The 19,782-nt window shown below is 33.4% G+C and overlaps 1 long non-coding RNA gene across 1 annotated transcript in view; it reads right to left on the reverse strand.

The window, feature by feature from the left end:
- The window catches only part of LOC136042289 (uncharacterized), an 88,342-nt gene extending 73,094 nt beyond the window's left edge, over positions 1-15,248 (reverse strand). Inside the window, exon 1 of the long non-coding RNA XR_010621236.1 lies at positions 14,968-15,248. This is a non-coding gene — a long non-coding RNA (uncharacterized LOC136042289). The remainder of the gene's footprint in view (positions 1-14,967) is intronic.
- Between the last annotated feature and the right edge of the window lie 4,534 nt (positions 15,249-19,782).

The raw sequence follows: 19,782 nt of genomic DNA on the forward strand, positions 1-19,782 counted from the left end.
TCTCTCTCTCTCTCTCTCTCTCTCTCTCTCTCTCTCTCTCTCTCTCTCTCTCTCTCTTTATCTCCCCCCATGCCTGTTTGTGTGACTGTGTATGTTTGTCTGACTAGAGGCTGCTGTAGAGCCAGTTATGGTAAGCCAAAATGACGTGAATTGACATATTGTATCACACTACGTTTGGCTTAAAAAAACATGAACTATTGGATTTAATGGATGATTTTTAAAGGAAAAAAAGCTAGAAATTTTGTTATTAATAGTGAAAGGATGCCAAAAGATACCATATGGTCAATCATAGTGTTAAACATTGGCCGGAATTGAGATGGTGTATCACGGAGGACTGGCATGTCATCATTTGAACCATTAGCTTTAATGCATGATTTTTGACGATAGAATATCTGAAAAATATCGTAACAAAGTAGAGTAAGTAAGATGTCAGAGGATTTCCAAGGATCAGAAATAGTGTGGTAGAGTTGTGTGAAGCTTGGAAGTGTTAAATGAATTTTCCGACTGAGGATAAGTGGAATCTGACGCTCATTCGAAGAAAGGGGGTATTTTCATTGAAAGCTCTCAAAAATATCTTAGTTGGCTTAAATTTTTCTCTAACGAGATAATTTGAAATTTGAATAGAAAATAATGTTCATATATGTCCCTTTCAACGGGGATCGTATAGTCTTGGCTGAAGGAAGCGAGGGATTTTTTTAAAAGCCTTCAAAATATCTATATGTGGTTCAACTTTACTTCTAATAACAAGCCTCCACTCTGGAAATAGTTTGTAGGATCCCCGCCTTTCTTTAATTCGTGGTTCTTTTAGCTTGTATTTTATCCTTTATAGGCTTCTTTCGTGTTTTGTTGTTTAATTTTCTGAGTCTAAATTGCCTTTTCTGTGTTTCAAGGGCCATGAACATATTGCCATTGTAGCCTCAATTGCTAGGAGTTATCAAAAGAAACGCTAATAGGGAATGATTGCTTGAGCGAAAAAGTTTGATTCTAGTGTAAACGATTATTTTTCCATGAAAATGCCTGAAATAATGCCAGATGTATGAATAAGACTCTTTTAGTAAGAAATGCCCAAAGAGCAACCCTCAATATTATAGGATAACATTCTTTAAGGCATTACTCAACAAACAGGTGAACTTGGAATATAAGCTAATTTCATTAATCGATTTTTGACCCAGAATGTCAGTTATTGCAATCATAAGGGAATACACAATTCATTTAATCATTATAGTAAATGCTAACGGGGATTCTCCTTTCGTGCAAATTTTCACTTGATGCCAATGAATAGATGGAATTAGTAAAGACATGACTTAAAGAAATATTTTTGATGCTACACAATATTCATCTGATTTTTTTTCTTTATCAAGTGCTTTTGTCTGACTTTCAAAAAGTAAATCTCACCGATGTTTCTGACCTTTCAAAAAATTTGTTTATATGTCTATGACTTGGTAAAAAAAAATCCTGCTCCTGTGTCTCAGTCCTTGGTAAGCACCCCGAAAACTCCCATTCAAGTATCACTGACCTTTAAAAAGCACCGACTTATTTTTCTGTGACTCCTTAGATCCTATTAAAGGGTGTCTGACTTACAAGAAATCTAATAACGGGTGTCAGGACTTTGAAAATATTTTTTTACGTGTCTAACCTTGATATAAAATCCTATTTATCACTCTCAGACTTTGGCACGAACCCTGTTAGTCCTACTCACATTACTCTGACTTACTACAAATAACTCATTCAGATGCCTTACAATTGAAACAAAAATATTCTATTTGAATGTTTTTGTGATTAAAAAAAGTAATTTTTTGCCCTTTTTAGCTTTCAGCATTTTTCAGCCCTTTTCAGCATTTAGACTAAAAATGTCTCTAACCCCCAATATATTTAATCTTGTTTTACCTTTAGCCAAAAATTTTCTTTCATATCAATCATTTTATTCGTATTAGGGTGAATATTTAAATATTTTTGATGTTAATTACTTTCACCCTTGTTTAGATTTTACCTGACCATGTCTTTAATGTCTTTGTTTAGCCTTTAGTCAAAGAATTTCTGTAGTCTTATTATTTTTTGTTTTGCTTAGCGTTAAGCTAAAAATGTCTCTAATATCTGCTGTTTTTAGTCTTATATCCATTTTTAGTCTTGTTTAGTATTTAGCAGAAACATGTCTTTGATTTCTTTTATCGTTAGCCTTGTTTTGCTTATAGCCAAAAATATTTTCAAATGCTCATAATTTTATTATTGTTTAGCCTTTAGGCAAAAAATGTTTCAATTTTTCATTATTTTTAGTCTTGTTTAATTTTTAATAAGAAATTGTCTGCAATTTCCATTATTTCTAGTTTTGTTTTGTGTTAAGCTCAAAAGTGTCTCTGATATTCATTATTCTTAGTCTTGATCCGTCAAAAAATTTTATTCTCTTTTAGCTTTTAACCGAAAAATGCCTCTAATGTCCATTATTTTCAGTCTTTATTAGCTTTTATCCGAATTTGTTTCTAATATTCATGTTTTAGTCTCCCTTGTCATTCATCCGGAAAATATCTCTAAAGTTTATTATTTCTAGCCATGTTTAGTTTATAGCTAAGAAACAGATTTGAAATGCCCTTCGTTTTTAGTCTTGTTTAGCTTTTAGTCAAAAATTTCTTTTATGTCCATTATTTTTAGTCTTATTTGGCATTAAGCCGAGACAAACTGTCTTTGTTCGCATTTGCAGTATATTTGCAAAGTTATTACTGGTGCAAAGACACATTTCTTACGGTTTTTTGGGAAGATTATTTAACTTTACTTAGCAAATACTTTTGCAAAATCCACAAGTTACCATTAATTGAACAAATTTGCATTGGAACATAAGAGAAGAAAAATACGTTACCTTTTAAGTTTTTTGCAATGGTTATATGTACACCGAGTGGAGTTCATTGTAATCCTAATCCATTATTAATGTATTCTAGATTTAATATCTTATACCCTGCCTATCAACAATTGCTTATGCATAATATATTTTGTGTTCTTTTTCATATATTTTAAATCAAAAGTTGTATTTATCTTAGGGTATTGAATGTCTTAAAATGTGTGAATTTGTGATATAAATAAGGATTTTGTTCATTGAAAAAATACATTAAATTGTCTAAAAAGATTTATAACTTGGGAAATGGCTAAGGTAAACATTCATAAGGGGCCCTAGGCACTATTTTCTAGCTTTTTCATTGGCAAGAGATCAATTGTAACTAGCTGGCTCCAAAACAGAAATATTGAAGCTCTAAAACCGTTAGAGTAAAAAAGGGGCGGGTGGAGTAATTTTTAATTGAGCAGATTTAACAGTGTGTGCAGTGATTTAAAATATTTAAACGGTTTTCTTTTTAAATTTTCAAATGCCCTGTAAAATTTATTTTATTCTCAGTCTTTGATTGAAATGAGTCAATAAAAAATATAGTATTGCTTACTGCAAAGGCCCACTGGTGTTGGTGTTGTGTTCCATCACTAAGGACTTCCATGTTTCTTACTTAGAAAATCGAAAGCTTAATATCATTTTAAAAGCAGGGAAAAGAATGACTATTGGATGTCTCTAGGTGAAACCAAGACCATTAGTATTTTTGTAGATTAATCATAGTCCAGAGTTTATTTTTCTTCCATTGCATTCTAATACCAAGGAAAGAGGTGAAACCCAGACCAGGCGAGTTTTAGAGATTTTTCATATGTCAGAGATGCAACAATGGGATACTTCTTGTATTTTTGTTTATTGAACTGTATAGTAAGAAGCTAAATTGAGACAAAAGACAAGCAGAAGTTGTTCCGTATATGAAGAGGAAAATCTTTAATTATCGCCTTGATGTTTACGCTAATAGGTTAAATAAAGACCTGAGGATTTTTGCTTTAATTTTTCTTAGGCAAGTTTTATTTTTCTTAATTTTATTCTAATAGCATAGAATAAAATTACTATTGAATGCCTCACAGTTTATGCTAAGAGGTGAAAGCGAGACCAGAGTAGTTTTTTAGATTTTTCAGAGGCCAAAGTTTGTTTTCATTAATGACATTCTAATATCATGCAAAAAACGACTAATGAATGTCTCACTGTTCATGCTCAGATGTGAAGCCAACAACAAAGGAGTTATGACATTTTTCAGTTCAAAATATCATTTTTTCTAATGAGATTCTAATATCATGGGAAGAACGATTGGTCTTTCAGATTGGTGTTTATTTTTATGAATTTGTTGGGATTTTTATGGTTTGGTCATGACTTGTATGCAATGTTCTTGATTTCTAGATGTTGCCTTTGATTTCTTTGGATTTGTCCTGATTTTAGAGATGATCATGATTCTTAGACTTAAATCTTTGTTTTTACGGCTTGGTGTGAATTTCTATGCCCTGGTCAGGATTTCCAAGGATTGTTCTGGATTTCTACGAGTTGATCTTTTGATTTTTGCGAGTTCGTATGCAGTTCAAAGATTTGGTTATGATTTTTATGTGGTCGCTCTTGGTTTCTAAACAATGAGCTTTTGATTTTTCGGATTCTTCTTGGTTCTTAAAGCTTAGTCTTGATTAATTTGGTTTGTTATTTTTGAATTTGTTTGGATTTCTAGGGTGTGATCATGACTTCTGTTTATTGGTCATGATTTTTAGATATTGCCCTTGATTTTTTGGATTGGTCTTGATTTCTAGAGCTTGACCATGATTTATATAGTTTGGTCTTTGTTCTTACGGCCTGGTATGGATTTCTATGCAATAGTCAGGATTTTTAAGGATTGTTTTAGATTTTTCGATTTCTAGGGTTTGGTCATGACTTGTATGTATTAGTCTTGATTCTTAGATATTGCCCTTGATTTCTTTGGATCGGTGTTGATTTCTAGATGTTCATCATAATTTATATAGTTTTTTTATGGTTTAGTCTCAATTTCTATGCATTAGTCATAGGTTCTAAGGTATGTTTGGATTTATAATTGTCGATCTCTAAATTCTCACAAACTAGTCTTGATATCTATGGTTTGGTCTAGATTTCTGAGGTGGACCCTGATTTTTGTGTATTCGTGTACTACACGAATTGACCATATGATTGGTAATATTGACCTCTCGATTTCTTAAATTTTGTCTTGATTTTATGGATTCTTTTGGATTTTTAAGGCTTGGTCATGATTTTATGTATTGCCTGTGATTTTTAAGGATTGTTCTGGATTTTCATGCGTCGATTTCTTGTATTTTACGAGTTCGTCTGCATTTTACTTGCATTTATTATAATTTCTATGGGGTTGCTCTATATATGTGCAGATTGACCTCTTGATTTCTTCACAATGGTCTTGATTTTTAGACGTTGGCCCTAATTTCTTCAGTTTAGTCTTACTTTTAATGAATTGGTCATGGTTTCTGTGTATTGGTTTTGATTTTTACAGGTTGGTCGTGATTTCTACAGTAAGGTCTCGATTTCTTTGGTTTGGTCCTAATATCCACGCATTTGTCTCGATATTTACAGTTTGTTTTTAATCTCTAGTGTTCGGTCTTTATTTTTATACATTGGAATTGATTTTTAAGGATAGAACTGGATTTCTAAATATTGATGTGTTGATATTTGTGAGTTTGTCTGTATTTCTATGAATTGCTCATGATTTCTATGGGCTTTCTCTATATTTTTACAAATTATTCATTTAATTTCTTCGGTTTTGTCTTGATTTTTAGACGTTGACCTTGATTTTTATTAGTTTGGTCCTGATTTTTTTGAATTCGTCTAGATTTGTGTGGCCTGGTCATGATTTTGTTATAATTTCATGATTTTTAGAGGTTGCCGTATTTTTTTCTGATTGGTCTTAATCTCATACGTTGTCCCTGATTTTAAAATTTGGTTTTTATAGTTTTTTCTGGGTTTCTATGCAGTGGTTATGATTTCTATGGTTCAGTCTTGATTTTCATGTATTTGTTTTGATCTCTGAGGATTGTTCTTAAGTTTTACATATTGATCTCTTGATTACTTTGAAGTCGTATCGATGTCTAGGGTATAAATTCATTTTTATGAATTCATGTAGATTTTTATGCATTGGTCTTGATTTTATAGGTTGTCTCGATGTCTACAGTTTGATCAAGATTAATATGAGTGTGCCTGGCTTTGTACGGTTAGGTCTTGATATCTATGGTTTGGAGTGGGTTTCTATATGTTGTGGAAATAATGAAAATTCTTATTCAAGAATTTTTTTTAATTATGCCTTATGTCAACCATTTTGTGTCATAGGCTTGGAATTATCATAAAGCATCAAAATTTAAGAAAGAAATAGGAAGTCTCAACTGTTAAAATAAAACTTTTGTCATTTATAGTGCATAAATATACTTTTTAGAGAAAAGATTGAAAAACAAGTTGGTGTAATAATATGCGCCAGAATGGTGTCATCGGGGCTAGTGCATTGTGCCAAGCTAGCTTCAATTTTTGAACAGAAACGCACTAGGAATTTTCTCATCAATTCGAAACGATGAATTTTAGTATAAACAAAAATATTGGCAACAAAATGCTCGAAAATTTCCTATGTGTGATATTGCTTGCTAGAGGGTATCGTTTGTATGCCATTGAGTGTCACACGCTCGGAATCGCCACAGAACAGAACAAACTAACACAAAAATGGAAAGTCTCCTCCATTCAAATAAATAATGGTTATTTTTTAGCTTATAAATAAATTTTTTTGAGAAATAGGTTAAAAAACCCTGAGTTGTGATAGTCTGCGCAGGAATAGTGTCATCGGGGCTGGTACATTGTGCTTCGCTTGTCTTAATTGCTAGGAATTATCAGAAGAAATGCTATTGGGAATTATTTTCATCAAGTTTAAACGATTGATTCTAGTGTAAACGAATAATTTTGCAAGATAATACTCAGAAAATGTAATCTGTGTGATTTTGCTTGCTAGAGTACCATGTGTCAGCCATTGAGGGTCAAGAGCTTAGAATTGCCATAGCCCAAAAATATCGCAGTCAAGCAATGAAATGGCAAGTTTCCGTTGTTCAAATAAAAACAATTGTCATTTTTATACTTTATAGATTTATTTTTGAGAAAAAATATTGAAAAACTGTTAGGTCTTATAATTTGCACTAGGAAGGTGTTATTAGTGTGGCGAGGGGGGGGGGCAAGATGCCACACTGGCTTCAATTGCTAGGAGTCATTGTAAGACACTCTAACAGAAATTTCTTTCATTAAGTCTAAGTGATCGACTCAAGTGTAAACAAATATATTTGGAGGAAATGCCCGAAAACTGCTATATTTGCGATAATGTCTGCTGGAGAATGCCGTTTGTCAGCCATTCTGAGTCAGACGCTTAGAATTTTCATGGAATATTGCAGTTTAGTTAAGAAATAGGAACTTTCCACTCTTCAAATTAGAACAATGGTCATTTGTTGGCTTATAATATTTCCTTCGAGAGAAAAAGTTTAAAAACCCTTAGGTGTAATATGGTGCACCTTAAAAGTGTCATTGAAGGTTGGGGGCTTATATAGTATATTGTGTCACGTGGGCGTCAATTGCTAGGAGTCATCAGAAATACACTAATGGGGATTTTCCGCATTAAGTTTAAGCAATCAATTCTAGTATAGGCAAATACTTTTGCAGAAATATGTCCAAAACTAGTATATATGCGATAATGCCTGCTAGAGAGGGCCGTATGTCGGGCCTTCAGCGTCTAAGACTGGGCGTTAATTGTACTAACATGTTCTATAGCTAAAAGTTAAGGCAGGATGTATTAAAGGAATTTTTCGACTGATGAAATGTAAATCTAAAAATCAGTCAAAGAAACAAGGTATTTTCATTAAAATCTCTCAAATACATCATAATGTCACTTAAATTTGTCCCTTAAAAACAACCATTTCCCTCTAAAATTACTCAGAAATCCTAGCTAGCTAGGATTGGCTAGAAGCATATTGTCACAGTGGCATAAATACGCAGAGCCTTGACTCAAAGCAACGGTGGCATTTCCATTAAAACCACTCAGAAATAGCTACAAATAGGGCTTATTTTGACCTCTAGCAACATGTCCCCCCTGGTGGAATTGCTTGCTAATCCTCACCTCCCCCTTTTGGAAATGTTTGCTAGGCAAAGGTAAAATTGGATGCTAAGAGACTGGTGGGACTGAATACTAGGGTTTTCACCTTTGTTTAATTCACAGCTCTTTTTGCTTATATTTTATCTCTTATAAGCCTTTTCATGTTGTTTTTTGCTTGTTGAGTTTTAATTACTTTTTCTGTCTTTTACAGGGCAGCCATATATTGCCATGGCAGCGTGAATCTCTTGGACTAAGATTTTTTACAGGTTAAAGTTAAGGTGGGGGTGTTGTATAATTTTTTGGGGCAGTGGAGAGACTGAAATCTAACACTCAATCTACAGAAATGAGGGATTGACATTAAGACCCCTTAGAAATAAATCTAAATAGGTCTAGAAATTTTAGCTAATATAACCTCCCCCCCTCTCTCTGGAATTGGTTGCTAGGACCCAAGCCTTTCTTTAGTTATTTTTTTGTTTTGCTTATATTTATCCTGTGTCGGGCTTTTTTTCACTTTTTTCCGTTGTTGAATTTTAACTGCTATTTATTTATTTTAGTAATGCTTCTAAATTTGTTTTTATTAATATAATTTGTATGTACGATAAAAGTTTCTATCCTTTAGATTTATTAATCCCGGATAAGACTTCCATATACTTCATTGATGCGATTTAAGTAATTTGTAGCCTATGCACACTGGTATTTTCATTCATCAATTAGATTAATATAATTGTAAAATTTGGAGTAGTAAAGAATAAAAGGAAAACTTTTGATCATGCATGAAGGTATAGCATATTCTAACCAGAAAAGTACTCTGGCTTTTATTCCATCTCTGATAGCAATATTATCTGATAAAACTCTCTAAGGCATTACTTAATATGCAGGTGCACTGCAAATATAACCAATTTCTAATAATCAATTTTCCCCTCTTCATATCAATTATTGCAGTCATAGAAAATGCACAGTCAATAGTTTGATCATGCTTTTAAGTGGGACATGGGAATTCTCCAATTCTGGAATTGGTTCTTTCTTAGATTTCTGAATCACAATATTTGAAAAAGATTCCTTGTCCAGCTGTATATGGTGCAGTTCCACTATATGGTAATACCCTTTCAAATCCTAATACAAAATCTTTAGAATATAATGGTTCCCCGAGGAAAACACCTTGAAAGTAAAACAATCTCTTAAGAAATTATGTAAGAATCTATGTGTGCATTGTCTTTACATAGCAACCCTTGTGTCTTCCCTCAACATTTACAAGCGGGGTTTCTCCAAGGAGACCTGAAAAACAAGTCGTGTTAGAATGTGTCATCCTTGATGTAATTAAACATTCCCCTATTACATATCAACAATAGAAATCATGAAGAATAACGTCTTGAGGAAAAGTTGTCTTACAAATGTCTTGAAATGTCTTAAAACTCTTTGAAAATTTCTTGAAGACAAGGGTCTTAGAAAACGTCTTGAAATGTCGTCTTGAAAACGTCTTGAAAATCGTCTTGCACAAAAATATGTTAAGAAACCTTTTTGAAATTCCTTGAAACGTCTTGAAGAGAAAAGTCTTAAAAAATATCTTGGGATGTCTTGAAATGTCTTGGAAAACGTCTTGAAGAAATTGGTCTTACAAAACTTCCCTGATTGACTAGTAGACGCTAAAAAAGCCTATTAAGTAATATCCTAAAGTTTAATATGTAACAGCCCAAAGTAAGCCCTGTTTTTCAACCACCAAAGTAATCCATATCTTTTACATAATAGCCACCTTCATCTTCAAGAGTGTCTTCAAAAATGTCTTGAAGAAAAGTGTCTTAGAAAAGGTCTTGATATGTTTTGAATAAAACGTCTTGAAACGTCTTGAAGAGAAAAGTCTTAAAAAAGGTCTTGGTATGTCTTTAAACGTCATGTCTTTTAACCAAAGTAATCCATATCTTTTACATAATAGCCACCTCCATCTTCAAGAAAAGTGTCTTCAAAAATGTCTTGAAGAAAAGTGTCTTAGAAAAGGTCTTGAAATGTTTTGAATAACACGTCTTGAAACGTCTTGAAGAAAAATGTCTTAAAATACTTTCCTGCTTGACTAGTTGACACTAAAAAACCCTTTTACGTAGCACCTTAAACCCTAATATGTAACAACCCAAAATAAACAAGCCTTATTATGTAACAACCAAAGTAAACCATTCCTTTTACGCTAAAGACACTTGCATCTCTTAAAAAATATTCATTTTGATGTTACTGACATCTGCATCTTTTTGAAAACATTCCCGGTGACTAACATGCACTGGCTGTGTTTAAAAGCAAGGATATGGAAGTCTTTAAAACTAGGGACAGAGATTAAAAAAACATCTTTGGGATAATACTACTGCTGTCTACATAACCCTTTTAAAAACATTAAAAAACATGGATACTGGACAAAGTTATCGGTAAAATTGAAGTGAATGGGAGAGAGTTTTTCCAAGGACTCCAGATCTGAGAAGCAAATTCTTGGTAACAGGGTCACAACTGGCCAACTAGCTGCCCGTTGAGTCAACTGTTTATCATTAATGGCTCCTAGAAGGGGCTCCTCTCCCAAAAAGAGACCAATTCTCCCTTAGAGCTTATATGACTAATCTCAGATTCCATCCAGAGCTATTCCAATCCAACCCAAAATTCAATAAATATTGCTTTCCCCAAATGAGTTCAAGACCTCTTTGTCCCCCCTATTATTTATTTATTAATGCTAGCTAGGTATAGCCCATCTATTATTAAATTCTCAATATATATATATATATATATATATATATATATATATATATATATATATATATATATATATATATATATATATATATATATATATATATATATGTATATATATATATATATATATATATATATATATATATATATATATATATATATATATATATATATATATATATATATATATATATATATATATATATATATATATATATATATATATATATATTAATTTAGGAAAACAGTTTTCCCTTTCTCCTATGTCCTTTCTTTTTTTGTGTGTGTGTGTTTGTGCTGTTGTATTGATGATTTCTCTTTTCGTTATATATATATATATATATATATATATATATATATATATATATATATATATATATATATATATATATATATATATATATATATATATATATATATATATATTACAAAACATCAGGCCGTTAGCATTCCCGTTATCGTCCCCGTTCTTGATTATTATTTCCAAATTTTATTCTTGGAAGCACATGGACACTTTTGCCAATCGTTGGTTATCTGGTCTCATTGAATTTAGCCATCTTATCTTAATGGCTAAATTCGTCATTATTTTAAGTTTTCGTCCATATACATAATGTTTCGCTTCAAAGACTGTTTTTAAGCGTATCAAATGTAATCTGTTTAATTTTTGTCTATTTTATGGGGTCTAAGATACCCTGTTTTTGTTAACTCCGTCAAAGGCTTAGCAACCATTGCAAATCCTGAATAAATCTTTAGTAAGGTCCCACCAATCCCAGAAATGACCAAACTGTTTTCTTTTTATTTGGGACTGCTGCGTTTCGATTTTTTCCCCTTAAAGGGGTTGTAATATCGTTCCCCATTTTGTATCCAAGGTACTCCGTCTGTTACTGCATCAACCAGCATTTATCCGCGTTTAAAATTAATCCCGTTTTCCTGAGCCTGGTCAACACTTGTTTCAAATGGGTTATATGCTCATTGAACGAGTTTGAAAAAACTGTTATGTCATCTAGGTAGGCTTTTGTATATGGTAACGATTTTAAGATACAATCAACTAGTCTTTTTAATGTTGCCGGCACCTCCTTTTTGTCCAAAAGGCATTAAACCTAAAATGGTAAAACCCAAAAGGATTAATAAAAGTAGTTTTTGCTGAATCTTCTGGGTGCATTTTTACATGCCAATATCCCCTTCTCAAGTCTAAAATCGATATAAATTTTGCGGAGCCTAGTAACTCAAGAATTTCATCTTTTTTTGTATTGGATAAGCGTCTAATTCAGAAATATTATACAGTTTTGTGTAGTCTACAAAAAATCGATTGGAACCATCCTTCTTCAGGACTAATACCCCTGGCTCTGTATATTCCGAGTTTGATGGTTCTATAGCCCCTAAATCAAGCATTCGGTCTATTTTTTTTCATTTTCTGCCTTTTAGCTTCTTGTTTTAAGTATGGGTATTGTTTTATTTTGTTTATTTTCTTTTACTGGTATTTTATGTACCATATCCTCCTTTTTTCCGAGTCGGTATGTTAATGCGTCCGCAATTCCTCGAATAACTTATTTAATTGGCATTTCTGAGTTTGGCTCAGATGTGTTTCTGACGTAAGTCTTTCAATGGCATTTATATATGTTTGTGCTGGGTGTATTATACCCCTGGGGGATTTCCTGGTCGTTTTCTGAGATAAAAATCACGAGGAAGCACTTCTACGGATCTTTGTAGCTTTCCTTTCCATTTTCTCTATTAAATTTCCCAAGTATTTTCACATGGCAAACTTCCTTCTTTTTTGGCTCCATCTAATGCTATCCTATAATTTACATCATTAATTTTCTTTTTCACCTTAAGTAGTCCTTTTCATATTAATTCCAATTTAATATTGCCGTACAGTAACAATATGATGACTTCATCCCCTTTACGAATTCACATATGCGGGCGGAAATACCTAAGCTTATTTTTTTTTTTCGCGTATTCTCCCTGTGCCTGTATTCGTATGCAATACATCTACTGTAGACGATTTTTGAGGCTCTTGGGAATTTTTTCCCAAATTAGTCTCCCTAAACTTGGGAGTTTAGTTTTCTCCTCTTTTTTTTCTATCGTTCTCTATTCCTTTTCTATGTTTTCTCTTCTTTTCCTTCTCTGGCTATTTTTTCAACCTCATCCTTTTCTCTCTCGCTATTCTTTCACCCTTTATGAAATTTAACAGACGTTGTAATATGACTACTTGTTTTTGACCCCCTGTTGGAACTCGATTCTATTCTACTTCGTTTACTCCTAATGCTTGGTCTACATTGGTCTCTTCTGTCATTATATCCTCTTAAATCGTTCTCAAATTATGTTCGTTCTCTATCTCAGTAGGTTTTGTTTTCCTCGTATTTTCATATATCAATTTTCCTTCGTTTATTACCGCCTCTTTTTCTATTTCATGTTCTCTCATATTACCGGGTGTGCTCCTTCTCGATTGTATACTTTGGGCTCCCGTATCTCTTTCCTTTATCTGGGCCTCTCCAGTTGGGAATAATTTCTTTTGAATCTGCAGTCTATTATTTTCTCCCACTACTGTTCGTACCGGAGATTGTCCTTATCTCGATTTTGTTTTGAAGTCCCCCCCACCCTAGATTGTTAGAACTGTCTAGTTCACCCCTTTGAAGATATTTGGTTCCAACTGATGGTGAATTCTCTTGGGTAGGCCTACTTATAGCGGGAGTCGCATATGAATCTGTATACAATTTTCTTCTGTTTACCCGTGGTAGCTTTTCTTGAATTAACTTCTAATTCTATGAATTCTTGTCCCTTTTCGGACTTTGTGTGAATATTCTGTCTATCCGCCATTATTGGAAAATTCAGTTAAAATCAAAATACTTCTTGAGTCTAAATAAAATCCATGTCAAACTTCTGGTCTTTCGTGGAACTTGTTATTACTCAATTTGTTGATTCCTTATGCAATCTCAATATCTACGTGATATATTAATTAGTAAAATTTTATTATAGTTCAAATAGGCAACGTCCATTCGTTTTTTTTTCAATATTTTAATTGATATTGTCCTTTTCCCGCTATATTTTATATGTACTCACAGTAAGCTACTGTATAGGCTAAATTAAATCGTCTTTTCAGAAAACTTGGATTCCTTTAGCTATCTTCAAATAACTTTCCTTAACTGGAAGCTACCAAATATTGGCGTGGGATGCCACTAATCCCCAATACTGTAACGTAATGTAAAAGTTGGGTATGATAATACCCTATTACGGTATAGGCTACACTGTTCCAAGTTATGCTACCGTGATTGAACGGTCAAACAGGCTAAACTCTCGGCCACGAGTGCCACAATCTGGGTAACCACTAATATTTCCAGCTATCTCTTTGCAGGGTAACCCCTCCCCCCTGTTGATTTACTAATGACGATATTTTCTTGCAAGCTCTTTTTTGACCCTGCTTGGGTTCCTGAAAAATAATCTAAATGGTTGTAGATAAATAACTAACATGTGTTCTTTCAAACATCACTTAAGCAAAAATTTTTAAACTCTGAAGACAGACTTCCTAAGTGGAGTTTCAATGCAGACTAAACAAAAGACCATCTCTGTACAAAAGTACTTTCTGTAGGGTTGGACCTAAGATTAGCTCAGGTCAATCAGCTAAATACAAGTTCAAATCTCTGGCTTCTTTTGAATAATAATACCTTTCAATGGCCAAGATCAGCCAAACAAAACACATATTTAACCAAAGCTATTACTTATTGCAAACTACTAGTTTAGTAACGGGACTTTAGCATATCATTGAAAATTATATTTTAGGTAAATCTAGGCAAAAGTAATTAAGCCAAAGAAAACAGGCTAATTATCTGAAAAAGAAAAAAATAGGGGAGAAATCCCAACAATATATATATATATATATATATATATATATATATATATATATATATATATATATATATATATATATATATATATATATATATATATATATATATATATATATATATATATATATATATTTTACTATATCTTGTGAAATTTCTACAATATAGGAATAAGAACTAATGTTCTTGAATATCTCTAGTAATTTTCTTTCACAACGATATGAATTGTCGATAAATATATCAACATTGTTCGCTGACAGTTTCATTTTTTTTTCGACAGGGGAAAAATGACTTTAATTTCTTTTTTCCCTTTGATTATTAATTGTTTTCATATAAGGTACTACTGTGTCTTTTACATATATAGTCCGGCAGTTCTTGATACACTCGTCATAATGTAAAAGCAATTTAAAGGATTTTACCTTGTATTTACGATTTCAAGCACAATCCCAGAAATCCCTTTAGTCACATTTAACTTTTAATTTAGTACCCATGAATCCTTTGGGCATTTCAAATTCATACTGACGATCAGAGCATAGGGTAGTATTCGATGATTTTTGTGAATCTACTAGCGCAGTAAATACTCTAAAGGTGAAATTCCCTTTTCATATGCTACTGAAGGAAGCATGTGAGTAATACACTTTTTGAGAGAAGGTATATTTGTGTTGCGAGAGCAACACTTTGGTTTTGTCGTAGTTTTTTTTTTGTTCCTAGCACCCCGATTTCACCTTATTCCTAGAAAGTGGTAAGGGTCTAACCTCTGCGGTTTTTACGAAAAGTGTGGACTTTAGGCCGGATTGATGAATATGACTTTACATTTTGGAAAGCTTCGTAGAACTCTTGCCTGGGGCCAAAAAGGATGGTTTTTGCTTGTCCTTGAGCCAGAGCCTATAGTGTGTGAAGTGAAGAGGAGTTGTATAGCCTATGTCAGAGAGGACTATCTGAAGTTATGCAGCCAAGCTTTCGTTTCATCAAACCATGTTTCTGCTTTCGAGTGGAAAGCTCCGTTCTAGCAGGCAAGCAGGCAGGCACCAGTTTCAAATTGAAGATGGACTAAAATCTATAAGTGTTAAATATATGTGACAGTTACCCTGCCCCACAGCCAATATATCTTCTTTGAGTGATAAATAGAAAAATTTAGAGAAGCAAAAAAGCGGCATTTTCCTACGGGTCCGAAAGTGCTGCCGTGATTTCGGCTGAGTTTATCATTCGGTTTTTCGCACTTGGGATTGCGGTAGAGAAATGGTATCAGATGTGCCTCTTAAACTTTAAAAGTTCTCTCATTGCTAAAGAAATTAAAGTTTATCCTTTGCTCCTTTCTAAGTGATTACGTTAGAAAGTTGGCCTACGGCAAAAAGTCAACTTTTGAACTAGGACAGATAGATTTTTTTTTCGACGGCAGTCGATAGCTTTTGATGAGCTGATTAAAGTATGTGTCATCCATTTTTTTGTACAAAAATTCCTTCATGAGATATACCAGTTTGAAAGTTTAAAGGGGTTGACAACTTCAGTAGTAAGGTACACACTGAAACCGAAAATAGGCCGATACCAATTGTAAGACATATAGGGGAGCTGTAAGCATCAGTCGGCTGTTAGCTCATAATCATCCTCGGCAACGAGGGGTTCGCAACTCTTATTAGTTGGTGTACCTATTTGTTTCCGTTGTATTTGATGGTAAGACCAATTTGGTTCCAGTGGTAAGACATGTAGGGGACTTGTAAGTAATAATCGGCTGTTAGGCTACAATCATCTTCAGCGATGAGGGGTTTGCAACTTTTGCTAGTTGCAATGAGGGGTTTGCAACTTTTGCGAGTTGGTGTACCTATTATTTGTTTCCGGTGTATTTGATGATAAGACCAATTTGGTTCCAGTGTTGGTAAGTAAGACATGTAGGGAACTTGTAAGTAGTAATCGGCTGTTAAGCTACAATCATCTTCAGTGAAGAGGGGTTTGTAACTTTTGCTAGTTGGTGTAGCCTACCCATACTCACTGTAACCCAGAATTAAGTGTTTACACAACAGGTACAAACGATAACGTAAAACAATGAGGTAGTTTCGTAATAATTAGTGTCACCTATGTTATTTTAATCCTGAAAAGTTATGGATAGCTTTATAATACCAACTAGATTATATAAAATATTGTTCCAAGTTTTCGTCCGTCACGATGTCTACGATTGAAAAGCATAAAGTTCAACTGGCTGCAAAGTCAATTTAGTCCCTTCTTTCGATATTCTTTTGATATTGTTGTTTTTTCAACGCTGAGGAATAGCCTTTAATCATGTGATTACTGATCGCGTTCTTCTTTGAACATAACGTTTTAAAAGCTTCGATAGGCTGACATCTTCAGGGTTTAACCAATAGCAAAGACACAAAACCAAAGTGTTGCTCTCGGAACACTTTGTTCGGAAAGGCCAAAGAAAGGTTGCCGCAACACTTCACGTTGCTCAGGCAACGTAGGTCTAGTCTAGATTGCTTATAGATGATTTTATTAAGAAAGCATATTTGTTTCCAAACAAAAGTACAAATAAAATAAAGGTTAAAACTTGAATCACCAAAAATAATCCATACATGAATGAAGCGTGAAAATTATCACGTATATTAGGGGGTTGTCCCTTCCTCAATATCTCGCTCTTTACGCTAAATTATCGCTTTTTTTGTTGTAATTATTTAAGAATGACTCTTGAAACACATGCACTGTTGAATTAAAATGATAAGTTTTTCAAAAAATTAATAAAAGAACTTTAGCTTAAAGAGTAAGGTAAAGAGAAGGGGAAATCCCCCATACATACATAATAACATATCTTTGTTTTAGGTCGTAACTTTGCTCCTTACTCTTAGATGAATTTTTTTTTTTGATTGTTTTTAATGTATGCCCGAAAACTCATCACTCCCAATTTGGAAAATAATCTTTCACTCGAAAAGTTCTTCCATGGAAAGATCTTCTCACGTACCTTCCCCCCACTTTCACAAGAAAACAATACCCTTTCTAACAATATTTGGATATGTCCAAAATAATAATACTATATGTAAAGAATTGGCAAAGCTCATAGCTTGCTGCATTTCCCCCAAGAGATGTGGGGGCTGAGTCATCCTCAAAAATTTTATAATTTAATGATATGATTATGTTGAACAAAAAGACTATCTCAAAATTTAATTGGTTATCTTTGACGGAAAAGGGCAGGGGAGTGGTTCTAGCTCTCTTCCAATATTTTTGTTAACTTAAAAGTGCACTCAGACTTTTAATTTCAGATCAAATGATCCCTCTCCCAATTTGTTTTTATTACTGGTTCGATAAAATCACCCCTAAAAACGAAACAGATGAACACATATCCGTGTTTTTTCTCTAGTGAAGTAAGATTTTCATTAAGATTGCTTGATATTTTGGTGATTTTCCCCTTTCTTTTTCTAAAATTGGAGAAATTTTTTAGGCTCATATGGTTTAATAGGTATTATCAAATTTGATCGATTTTCATATATTTTGAATAAGCCTTAAAATTCAATTCTTTTGACATATCTATTGTTATCAATGATCTGTTGTTTTTAAATGAGTAGTTATTAAGCTGCATTGCTCCTTAATTACAGTTGTTTACCTGAAGCTTATTTATATATTTTTCTATATTAGTTTCTGCTGTGTAACTTTTAAAATACAGATTTATAGGATAAAGCTAAACTTAAAATGAGTTCACACTCCTAGTATTTACTGCCTCAATTGTCAGCTTACTTATGTATCTAATAAGCACTAATAAAACTGCTTCTTGATCTAAGTATAACAGAAATTCAAAAATAAAACATAATATATATATATATATATATATATATATATATATATATATATATATATATATATATATATATATAATATATATATATATATATATATATAATATAAATACTCGGAAAGACAGAGAGAGAGACATGAGAAAAAAACACATACAAGCATAGAAACTTTCTTTCTGTGTATAGAGTCAGACGAACAATCCCCATAGAGAGATACCAAGAAGGATAGATATACAGAGAGCGATACCCATAGAGAGAGATACACAGAGAGAGATACAGACAGAGAAAGAGCGAGAGGCCTCTCTCTCTCTTTCTCTTTCTCTCTCTCTCCCACTCTCTCTCTCTCTCTCTCTCTCTCTCTCTCTCTCTCTCTCTCTCTCTCTCTCTCTCTCTCTCTCTCTCTCTCTCTGTCTCTCTCTCTCTCTTTCTCTGTGTCTCTTTGTCTGAGAGGCTGTTTGCCTGTCTCTGCATCTTATACACAAAAAAGAAAATAGAGATAATAGTTGTGGGTATCAATTCATGGCTAGTCATGTGTCTCTCTGTGTATCTTTCTGTATCTCTCAGGTCCAAAACTTTTGGAATAATATATCGTCAAAAAGCTGTTTTTGGAGGGGGGAAGGATCGGGCCGTGGAGGATCAGACATCAGTTTCAATATTTTTTGAAGTAAAGTATTTTCATTAAGTCATTTTTTTTTCGGGGTGAGTAGATCATAAGGACAGGGCCAGAGACCAGTTCCGATGAGTTTTGGGATAGGATATAGCTGATAAATTTCTTTTGGAGGGGCGGCACGGAGGAAGTACCAGGATCAGCCTACATAATTTTTGGAATAATAAATCTTTAATGTTTTTTGCAGCGGGAAAAACCATGGAACCATGGAGGGAGGGCTAGGGGGCCAACTCCCATATTTTTAAATAAAACTTAGTTAATAATTTTTTTTTGTCTGGGTCAAACTATAGAGAGAGGACTAGGAGTCAGCTCCCATAATTTATTATTGATAGTTTCTCAGGAGGAGGGGAAGAGGGTTGGGGTATGGAGTGACAGGGGTTAGCTGCCTTAGATTTTGGAATAATAAATTATTTATAAGCTTTTTTTACTTTGGGTAGGGGCCGGGCTTAGGTGATCTTTGAACTATTTTAAGAACCCTCACTTAAAACCATATATATCTCAGGGTATAACTTACAACACTTGATTTTTGACTCTAGAGGGTTGTGGTAAGCCCCGAGCTTTATTTATCTAATTTTTAAACTTTTTTGAACCAAAAAGCGATCACAAAAATTCGATCAAGTGGATTTTGAGAAAAGAAAGCAAGGAGGGTTTGTTGCCCTTCAGTCCCTAAGGAGCAAAACTTTAAAATATGTAATTGAATGAGCAACATATGAAGTTTATATGACCGCCCCTTCAATAAAAGCTTCTTTCTGGGCTCTGGAGAGTTTTGTATGCCCGAGAGTTTGTGTTGAATG

Source organism: Artemia franciscana, unplaced genomic scaffold, assembly GCF_032884065.1.
Source record: "Artemia franciscana unplaced genomic scaffold, ASM3288406v1 Scaffold_1017, whole genome shotgun sequence".
Lineage (NCBI taxonomy): Eukaryota > Metazoa > Arthropoda > Branchiopoda > Anostraca > Artemiidae > Artemia > Artemia franciscana.